The following is a 12,159-nucleotide window of genomic DNA, read 5'->3' on the forward strand; positions in this document are numbered from 1 at the left end:
TGTGGTAACTCCCAGCTCAGGACTCTCACACTTCTTGAGGTAACTCCCAGCTCAGGACTCTCACACTTCCTGAGGTAAATCAAAGCGCTGGATTCTCACACTTCCTGAGGTAACTCCCAGCTCAGGATTCTCACACTTCCTGAGATGACACCCAGCTCAGGACTCTCACACTTCCTGAGGTGACTCCCAGCTCAGGATTCTCACACTTCCTGAGATGACACCCAGCTCAGGACTCTCACACTTCCTGAGGTGACTCCCAGCTCAGGATTCTCACACTTCCTGTGTTAACTCCCAGCTCAGGACTCTCACACTTCCTGATGTGACTCGCAGCTCAGGACTCTCACACTTCCTGAGGTGACTCCCAGCTCAGGACTCTCACACTTCCTGAGGTGACTCCCAGCTCAGGACTCTCACACTTCCTGAGGTGGCATTAGCTCAGGGCGCTCACACTTCCTGAGGTGACACCCAGCTCAGGACTCTCACACTTCCTGAGGTGACTCCCAGCTCAGGACGCTCACACTTCCTGAGATGACTCCCAGCTCAGGAATCTCACACTTCCTGAGGTGACACCCAGCTCAGGACTCTCACACTTCCTGAGGTGGCATTAGCTCAGGGCGCTCACACTTCCTGAGGTGACTCCCAGTTCAGGATTCTCACACTTTCCAATGTAACTCCCAGGTCATGGCTCGCACACTCGGTGAGGTAACTTCAAGCTCTGGGCAGTTCAAGCTGCCTGAGGAGGCAGACACTACTCCACCCACCATATCTTCCATGCCAGTCCACGCTGAGGGGACATCTTTCTCCTCATAATCTCCTCCACAAAGGAGTGAAGCCTCCTCCAGTCAGGAGAGATAACGCTGCACATGTGCTCTCTTCCCTGCTGGTTATCCTGTTTGCTTCTAGCCAGGATCAGAACCACGTGGCTGCCACGCCACCGACTGCTTATCTTACCCCCTGCGAAAGGGAATGGTAGGCTCAAAACTGTGAGTAGTTCCACACTTTGGCTCTCCGTGGAAACACACTAAGCTGTGAAGGCCCCTCCATCAGTGTAATACTCTCGGACTGCGTATAGCACTTCCTCTAATAGCAAGTGAAGAGAACTCTGCTCCAGCCGCCCTGAGAGGCCATAACCTCGCTTGTCTCATGAGGAGAGAACCATTACTTTCATATGCACAATATACTATGAACATTGCCTTTAAGAGAGAGACTGGACCCCGGTTACGTCTGTCAGTAACATTATGTTTACAAGTTCTCCTGCTTGTCCGGCTGCTGGAGATTACACCACGGGCGCCCCAAACGCTACACCCAGACACCAGTGCTACAGGAGCGCCCCTGGGGGTCCTATACCACCCACAAGTGCCACCTCCCGCTACTGACAATAGTTGTGGACACAAGGGAAGTGTTGAGGGGTCCAGTGACCCACTTCATCTACCGTGACAACATCATCTGCTGCCAGTGGGACTATATGCCCCAGCTGGCCCTTCTGCCACATCTGGCGCCTCCCCAGTGGCCCACCACAGCAGGACATTAAATGGTTGTCCTTTCTCTGAAGCGGCAAAAAAAAACAGAGCAAAAAACTAAGCAAAAAAAATTTGGGAAATGTAACCAACCGCCAGAGATGGATCATTGCCTACAACAGTGTCCACTAGTAACCGCTTGGTATCTGACGCCCTCTATAAGCATGGCGTGCACACACTAGGTGCAGTGACGTAAATGTTGCTGCTTGCTAACCATTCAGTGTCCGCTGACTTCTCCGACTTGTTTTATTACAGATTATCGCAGTTACAGAAGTAATTTCCCCTAAACCGACAATCTCTGCTGCTACACCACAACTATGACGGCGATACAGAGCGATCCAGAGTCTGTGATTCACAGGTACTTTATTTGTACAGGGAGCGTCCAGTGCTGCAGATACAGGTCTGTACGTGTCATCAACCATATGATATAGGCATGTAAAGCAGAGTGCGCACCTATAATAGGGGCGATTAAAGGGGTTGTGCCAAAAAAGACCTATAGTAAGGGGTCCGTACCCTCACAGGACGGGGGGCCAGGCATGCACAGCTTTCTATATGCATTTCTGCAGGAGCTCCGACAAATGTAAAATTCCCATGCTGTTTTTATGAGAGCTGCACACGACCAAGCATTTGCTTGCACTCCCATTCCCAACCACACGGAGTGCTGTGATTGCGCAGCACAGTTCTCCTAGTGGCAGAAATGGGAATTGCAGCACTTTACATGTTTGTTTGTTTTTTGCCCAGAACATATAATAATGATAAATTTGGTTCTGATAATATAAAGTGTAATGTAGCCAACCCCACGTATGCATTGTGCCAACATGTTGCATGGATGTGCAAGGATTCATACTGTGACATTTTCCACGTTACCCGTGTGAGTGGGTTTCTATCCATTTTTCTTATTAATATTCTTTTACCGTGTCCGTGGTATGAAGATGCCATTGCATGTTACTGTATATCTGCTATACGACCAGTCCCGGCACCAGGTGGGAACACGACCGCTAACACCCCTGATTGAATATCCAGGATTGGTTCATGTCACTGCAGGGATGAAATATTGATGGAGAATTCCTGCTGCAGAACTGTCTGCTGTTCATAGCCGGGGAAATGATTGGGCCTCGCGCCCCTCAGATATATGGCGCTGCAGCCTCGGCTCGCTTTGTATTTTCAGTAAGAATTTTGGGGAACTCGTCATGCATTGCAAAATTTTATTAGACGAGTGTAAAATCTCTCCGGATTTCTGCAGGTTAATAATATCCATCTTTCTTTATTACCTGTTATGAAACCTCAGAAAAAGAAAAATCCGCTGTGACAAATTTCTGCAGGTTCTGATGGCTGCTCGGTGGCCTGGAGAAAATGAGCCGTTAGTTTCAGTCCAGTTCCTGCAATAGACAGATATCGACTGGAGAGAAATCACCGCTGCGAACAGTCGACTTCTATTTACTGTGATACATTGTAACCTTCATTGACGGGATCTGCTCGCACCGACCACCAGAAACGCGCTGGATCATTGACACGCTGGCAAAAAAAAAGTGACGCAATTTGGATATGTGCATATGAAACAGAGAGCGCAGGCGCAGCTAGTGCCATCTCCGTAGGCGAAGGCTAGTGGGAAGGACGGCCAATGTTGTACTGTGACCTAGGCGATATTTATTTGTGGCATATTATTAAATGACTGATGAAATGAGCGAATGTGACAAATCAGATTCCGCAGTTCACACGGAATCAATTCATTGAATGTTCGATTATGTGCTCATGTCTCTCCTATACCCGGAAAATAATAGAAGTGGGGTTAAAAAAAAACCTAGAACCCTCACCTGTCCTGACAATGCAGCTCCAAGGGTGGTCCTCCAACGGCTCCGGCAGCTCCTGTGTCTTCCTCCGGGTTCTCCGGTTTCCTCCCACATTCCAAAGACATACTGATAGGGAATTTAGATTGTGAGCCCCATTGGGGACAGTGATAATAATGTGTGCAAAACTGTAAAGCGCTGCGGAATATGTTAGCGCTATATAAAAAAAAGATTATTATTATTACAGTAGAGATGAGCTTGACTGACTGCTGCACTTTGCGTAAGCGATGACTAAGATGATGCAAAAGTCACTCGTTGAACTTAGGGCTTTTATTGTGTTATCTGTTGGTATAGAACTGAGAGAAGTAAGAACGCCCAAATAGTGACAAACTATATACGGTACTCTACTCCTCTCTACTGCTGCGCTCTGTGTAGGAAACCAGTGGCTCTAACCGAAGTATCAATGCAGCGGTATGTGTGTGCGATTTACCTGCATACTTCAATCTTAAACATTAAAGAATTTGTATCTTTTTTTGTAGTAGTTAAAGTGGAAACATTTCTAGTTCTGATAGTTTGGACTTGAAGGGGGGAGGGGAGGTTTGACTGTAAACTCTTTGTATTTCCTGCAATTAATAAGCTGAGCGAGCGCTACCGAGATACCCAAAAGTAAGTGTAATTAGTCAGCATTTATAAAAGGTGAATATTCATTAACTTCCAATTAGCGTGAAGTCAGAGAGCCTGCCATTGTTAAATGAGTAATTAAAGGTATTAATGAAATGACAAAAAGAAGAATGAATGGCCTGCAAGTGCAATTTGCACGGCGGTGCCACCATGGAGCACGGGACTGGTTGCAGGCGCCGTTCGCTCGTCCGGAGCGTTGTATCCTGACTCTAGGAGGGGAAGTTGCACTCGTACGGAGCGTTGTATCCTGACTCTAGGAGGGGAAGTCGCACTCGTCCGGAGCGTTGTATCCTGACTCTAGGAGGGGAAGTTGCACTCGTCCAGAGCGTTGTATCCTGACTCTAGGAGGGGAAGTTGCACTCGACCGGAGCGTTGTATCCTGACTCTAGGAGGGGAAGTTGCACTCGTCCAGAGCGTTGTATCCTGACTCTAGGATGGGAAGTTGCACTCGTCCGGAGCGTTGTATCCTGACTCTAGGAGGGGAAGTCGCACTCGTCCGGAGCGTTGTATCCTGACTCTAGGATGGGAAGTTGCACTCGTCCGGAGCGTTGTATTCTGACTCTAGGAGGGGAAGTCGCACTCGTCCGGAGCGTTGTATCCTGACTCTAGGAGGGGAAGTCGCACTCGTCCGGAGCGTTGTATCCTGACTCTAGGAGGGGAAGTTGCACTCGTCCGGAGCGTTGTATCCTGACTCTAGGAGGGGAAGTTGCACTCGTCCGGAGCGTTGTATCCTGACTCTAGGAGGGGAAGTTGCACTCGGCCGGAGCGTTGTATCCTGACTCTAGGAGGGGAAGTTGCACTCGTCCAGAGCGTTGTATCCTGACTCTAGGAGGGGAAGTCGCACTCGTCCGGAGCGTTGTATCCTGACTCTAGGAGGGGAAGTCACACTCGTCCGGAGCGTTGTATCCTGACTCTAGGAGGGGAAGTTGCACTCGGCCGGAGCGTTGTATCCTGACTCTAGGAGGGGAAGTTGCACTCGTCCAGAGCGTTGTATCCTGACTCTAGGAGGGGAAGTCGCACTCGTCCGGAGCGTTGTATCCTGACTCTAGGAGGGGAAGTCGCACTCGTCCAGAGCGTTGTATCCTGACTCTAGGAGGGGAAGTTGCACTCGTCCAGAGCGTTGTATCCTGGCTCTAGGAGGGGAAGTTGCACTCGGCTGGAGCGTTGTATCCTGGCTCTTGGAGGGGAAGATGCACTCGTCCGTAGCGTTGTATCCTGACTCTAGGAGGGGAAGTTGCACTCGGCCGGAGCGTTGTATCCTGACTCTAGGAGGGGAAGTTGCACTCGTCCGGAGCGTTGTATCCTGACTCTAGGAGGGGAAGTTGCACTCGTCCAGAGCGTTGTATCCTGACTCTAGGAGGGGAAGTTGCACTCGTCCGGAGCGTTGTATCCTGACTCTAGGAGGGGAAGTCGCACTCGTCCGGAGCGTTGTATCCTGACTCTAGGAGGGGAAGTTGCACTCATCCGGAGCATTGTATCCTGACTCTAGGAGGGGAAGTTGCACTCGTCTGGAGCGTTGTATCCTGATTCTAGGAGGGGAAGTTGAAACGTGGACGAGGGGCGGCCCCAGGACGAGGGGCGCAGCAGCAACCCGCTGACATGCAAAGATTAGATAATATCAATATTTACTAATCAGTTTATAAAGGAAGAATGGGAGGTAACAATGTATAAGTAACAAATACAATGGCAGCAGTTACTCTCAATAACACAGACCAGGAGTATACACAGATACTTACACAGAATTCACAGTTATATACGAGCAAAATACACCGCTGTTAACCCTTTCTGTGCATAAATCAATAAAACGACAGTATTGTGTTGCATGCCTCGTCACCTCACACAAACCTGTGTAGGTTATAATATGTAATATTTAATGTTTTCTCCTTTTCTATTAATAATTGTGAGTTATTAATATTACAGTATTGTGCACATCAGTCAATTTTTTTTTCTTTTTTCTCAATGTTTAATATGAAGTTTTTCTTTCATTTCTGAGCTTTCTCTTAATATTTGAACATCTAATTCTCCAGTTATAAGTTTCAGACATAAAATGTGAACTGCGTTGATCCTGTAGAATGAAAACGTGCAAAAAAAAATTCCAACTTTGCAAAATTTTAAAATGATTTCTTAAATGATTATTGTTCCAGAGCAAACAGATGTCGCTGAATTGTGTCTGTCTGATGGCAGAATTTACTGCCGACCGCAAGGAGCGATCCCAAACCGACTATGAATATTAATGAGGCCTCGTGCGGAGTTTACACGTCAGACGATTCATTATTAATTTAATATTTGGGATTTAGAAAACAATCAGCGCTTTTCTTCCCTCCATCCTACTTATGTGTTTGACTTCATAAACGATTCTTGTCCAGCCCAGAATTCCTCAGCAGAACCCGACCAGCGCTCCTTTACTCCGGACCTTGTCTTGAATGTTTTATGATCTGAATTTGAACCCATATGTTACATCAATGGGACAGAATATGTAACTGAGCGTCACGTTCTGCAAATGTCTGACCCAAGGGATGCGGAAAAATGAGGCAGTTACTGACCTGAGGGTCCGCAGACTGCAGTGAGGACCCCCACCCCACAGGGAGAGACCCCCGATCTTGGATGGATCATATGGATGTAATAGTAAAGTATATTTTAGGTCATGTAGGTTATCATGAAAGCGCTGCCTGGTAGGTGTTTCTATACGGAGCACACATTTGTCGGTACATAAAAAGGACGGCGCTTGTAACTTTTTTAGCTGTTGTGTTTTTTTTTAAGTTTCTGTAAAATTACAAATTGCAACATAAGGTTAATATGCGATTTATTACCCTTATGCTTTTTGCTGCTAAGCTGTTCTGCAGCGCCGGACCGACATCCTCGTTTCTGTCCTCAGGCTGGGGTCAGGATAACACACTAGTTCTTATCTTCTACGTCAGAAAAGTTTCTTTTTTTTTTTTAAGCGCCTTAGACACCATTTTGCTTCCCGTGTTTCCATTTTTAAAATCTTTTGCATCTGTTTTTTTTTTTTTGTTTGTGGGGAAAAATGATTTGCTTCTCTTACCCATTAAATATTATAATGCAGACGGTGCAACCGTTCCATCCATCGGCAGTTCTTTTATTTTTTTTTAGCCATTGACCTGGATTGTTCGTGATTGACGTGCATCATGGATTAGGACGAAAGTTGGACATGACTCATTTTTTTTATTTTTATTTTTGTTATGGACGAATTATGTGAAAAGTCACAATAGTTGTAATGAATAATGGAATGTGGAGTGTCATAAAATGCACTTTGTCTTCGGCACAGACATTCTGGGAAATTTTCAGAGAAAGCTAATTAATCTATTATGATGTTTTTGGATTATGGAGAAAGCAGAAACCCCAAAATATCCAAACTCCGGGAGTGTTATTCATCTGGTTCATTGTGACCTCGGCCTTTTCCTGCATCTGCTTCATCCTTTCTATATTGCATTCTCCACCACTCAGAATGTCAAATTCTGCTACATTGTTGCATATTGGATACACTGTATACAGGACCAGAGTCTGGGCGAACCACAAATGACCGGGTCAGAGAAGAGCGAGTCCATTATGTGCCATTGATTACCGAGGACTGGGACAGAACTGATAAACCGCGGCCCGGAGTGACATTTATAATGCATCACAATGACCTCTAGAGGGAAAGTTATGGGGGTAATTAGCAGGTTAATGGCTGACACTTGCTAATTATCTGCTCTTTACCCTGCTCCATCTTTTCTGGTGTGCATCTGAGCCATAAAGAATTGTAGCTTTTTTTTTTTCCCCATATTGCATTGGGGGCAATTAAAATATTGATTGCAAAAATCTTCAACCCCTTGATTAACTATGGCTGTATTTATGCCCTCGCTAGAGACAGGTCATCGGGACGTAATGATCATTTAACTCCTTGCACCCCATTCAGTGTCAGCGCCGGGGACATGTCAATCCTGTTAATCCAACAGAAAATAGGTTTCCTCGGCACAGAGCTGCAATTCTCATACAATTTCTTTTCTGATGGATTAGATTAAACGTTCTCCAGTGAAGAGACCGGTCCGAGCCGCCCGCGGAGGGGGTTTATTAAATTGCTTATCAGCTCGGTGCAACACGCGTTATCCAGGCGACGTCACCGCCAATGCGTCCTTATCATCGTCCGTGCTGCCGGCTGTCACATCTGATTAATAATAATGTGGAGAGAATGGTTTTATTTTCTGTATGTGTGTATATGATGTATCTACAGTGTATGTAGCATGTATCTATGATGTGTATATACAGTGTCATAGGCTATGTTGTGAGGCGAAATTTTAACCCCGCGCTTTCCAATTCACCAAACAATTTTGCCCCTATCTACATAATGGGGAAAAAGTGAAAGGAAAAGTGTTGGAGGCAAATTGACAGCTGCCAGATGTGAACAAGGGGGACTTAAAGCGTGAGAACGATGGCGCCAAAGAGTATATACCGTACAGTTGCTAAGGTGGGGCCCCGACATGGGATACTCACCACACACGGGGATATGAACACACACACAAAATGCGCCACACACTACCACGTGCTTGAACACATATATCACCCTCAGCACACATTTCACCACACATACACCAACCTCGCCACATAAAAGTCGAAACACAATTCGCCGCGCAAAACTCGCTACGCGCAAAACTCGCCACATGCAAAACTGGGCTCATGCAAAACTCGCCACACGTGCAAAACTCACCTCATGGGAAAACTCGCCACATGCAAAACTTGCGCACGCAGAAAAATTGCCACCTGCACAAAAGTTGCAACACATGCAAAAGTTGCCTCACACAAAACTTGCACATACTCAAAACGCACCACACATAAAACTCGCCACGCGCAAAACTCGCCTTGGGCAAAACTTTCTGCACACAACTTGCTACACTAACCTGTCACATGCAACTCGACACACAAAAAGTTGCTACACGCATGTCGCCACACAAAACTCATCTCACAAAAGTCGCTACATGCATGTCACCACACGCAACTCAACACACACAACTTGACAAACGAAACTCGCCCTAAAACACACACAAGTCTGGTATTATCCTTCAAAAATAAAAATCTGATTAATAAGCAGACAAACTACAAGAGCAACAAATGTACCATATAGGAAATACGCCAGCTGTCAGTCACATGACCTGTCTATTATGTGTATGTGTGAGCTAATATATACTGCCAGGGGGAGGGCTTCCTGTTGGCTGGGGATTTATCAGGCTGCCAATTTAGCTTACAAATACTGAGGTAAAAATACTGAGCAAATAACGTGTGAACGAGGTCTAATACAGGAGATCACACACAGATATATACTATATACAGGAGGAGATGACACACAGATACATACTATATACAGGAGATATGACACACAGGTATATACTATATACAGGAGGAGATGACACACAGGTATATACTATATACAGGAGAGATGACACACAGGTATATACTATATAGAGGAGGAGATGACATACAGATATATACTATATACAGGAGGAGATAACATACAGGTATATACTATATACAGGAGAGATGGCACACAGGTATATACTATATACAGGAGAGATGACACACAGGTATATACTATATACAGGAGAGATGGCACACAGGTATATACTATATACAGGAGCAGATGACCTACAGGTATATACTATATAGAGGAGGAGATGACATACAAGTACATACTATATACAGGAGGAGATGACATACAGGTATATACTATATACAGGAGGAGATGACACACAGGTATATACTATATACAGGAGAGATGGCACACAGGTATATACTATATACAGGAGATGACACACAGGTATATACTATATACAGGAGAGATGGCACACAGGTATATACTATATACTATATATGATGTGTATATACAGTGTATGTAGTGTGTATCTATGATGTGTATATACAGTGTATGTAGCATGTATCTATGATGTGTATATACACTGTATGTAGCATATATCTATGATGTGTATATACACTGTATGTAGCATCTACATGTAGCGGCGCTGACTGTGAGGTCACATCCTGCTGGCACAAAATCCTGATGACAAAAAAAACTGTGTGTGCAGGAGATTTCTGAAATCGCATAGGCTTTGCTAATGCTGTGAAAAGCAACTGAAAATTAGCATAAAAAGCAACAAAAAAAGCAGCAAAAATGCCCAATGTGAACTTCCCCTAAGAAGCCTCCTACTCTGCTCTCATTACCTGCACTAATTGCACCTGCGCACACACTGTCACACTCCACCTGCCACCATGGCCAGCGCACTGCACGTAGTATTGTGATCCGTGGTTACAGAGGAGCCTGGGACCAGTCTCCACCAATGTGGCTGTTTACACGGGGTTTGGATGTGATTTTCCCGGGTAGCTGTGATCTGCAGTCCTCGTCAGCTCTCGCAGTGAGGAGACCTCTCTGTGTCTCATCCTTCTTCTGTTTTTTAGTAACACATTTGTATTCCAGCGGATACTTTGTTATTGCTAATGTTTGCGGTGTCCGTGCGCCTGCAGCGTGTGCACATCAGATGCCCGGTAGCGATTCTGCATGTACGTTTCTCTTCATCATTGTGGAGGAAACGCCCCGGGGTCTTTCTATTTACATTTTATTTCCATAAAGTCTAATGATCTCCAATATGTCAGGATCTCGTTCGGTGCCCTGTGATCTCGCTTCTACAGTGGCTTTTTCCTTATATGCTTCATGCACGTAGAATAAATTCACCGACGACCATCAATGATGAGCCGATGTTTGCTCGGTAGCCACATTTAGGCCTCGATTCATCATTGTCTTTGCACCTTTCTTTTCGGGAGTGCATAAGTGACTTTTTTTTTGCGCCTTATTTATTATTGTTTGCACCTTTCTTAAAAGTGAACGTTACTTATTTTTCTGAATTCTTATTTTTTTTTTCTTTGACAATATTTTGGCTTTCCGTATATCTTAGACCATTTCATCGTTTGCCAGTTTTTGCGCAGTTGTATTCCAGACCTATTGATGTGCAAATAGGCTTTCTGCAGACTAAGAGGCAACAGTTAGAAAAAAGACGACTGAGGGGCGATCTAATAACCATGTATAAGTATATAAGGGGACAATACAAATATCTCGCTGAGGATCTGTTTATCCCAAGGAAGGTGACGGGCACAAGGGGGCATTCTTTGCGTCTGGAGGAGAGAAGGTTTTTCCACCAACATAGAAGAGGATTCTTTACTGTTAGGGCAGTGAGAATCTGGAATTGCTTGCCTGAGGAGGAGGTGGTGATGGCGAACTCAGTCGGGGGGTTCAAGAGAGGCCTGGATGTCTTCCTGGAGCAGAACAATATTGTATCATACAATTAGGTTCTGTAGAAGGACGTAGATCTGGGGATTTATTATGATGGAATATAGGCTGAACTGGATGGACAAATGTCTTTTTTCGGCCTTACTAACTATGTTACTATGTAAGTTTATAGGGTTGTGCAACTTTTTGCCTTAGGTACATTTTTGTGCCTTTTTAACAAAAAAGAAAACATCTTTGATTTTGCATAGTATTTATCCACCCAGGTACGCCAACTTGAATAATTTTGCACCCCCACCCCCTCCAAAAAAACACTGATGGTAATTGTCCCATATCTTTCTACAGGGTTAAATCCAGAGATTGGAGGCAGCCCACTATTCAAGTGAAGAAAGCTTCTTATTTAATGACCCAACATGGCGACGTTTCGGTTCCTTAGTGAGAACCTTGTTCTATAGGGGATCCTAGTTAATGATAAACTTACCTGGAGCAGCCAGTGCCAGGCAGCAGCTGCCAAGGCAAACAGGATCATGGGGTGCATTAAAAGAGGTCTGGATACACATGATGAGAGCATTATACTGCCTCTGTACAAATCCCTAGTTAGACCGCACATGGAGTACTGTGTCCAGTTTTGGGCACCGGTGCTCAGGAAGGATATAATGGAACTAGAGAGAGTACAAAGGAGGGCAACAAAATGAATAAAGGGGATGGGGAACTACAATACCCAGATAGATTAGCGAAATTAGGATTATTTAGTCTAGAAAAAAGACGACTGAGGGGCGATCTAATAACCATGTATAAGTATATAAGGGGACAATACAAATATCTCGCTGGGGATCTGTTTATACCAAGGAAGGTGACGGGCACAAGGGGGCATTCTTTGCGTCTGGAGGAGAGAAGGTTTTTCCAC

Source organism: Ranitomeya imitator, chromosome 2, assembly GCF_032444005.1.
Source record: "Ranitomeya imitator isolate aRanImi1 chromosome 2, aRanImi1.pri, whole genome shotgun sequence".
NCBI classification, from domain to species: Eukaryota; Metazoa; Chordata; class Amphibia; order Anura; family Dendrobatidae; genus Ranitomeya; species Ranitomeya imitator.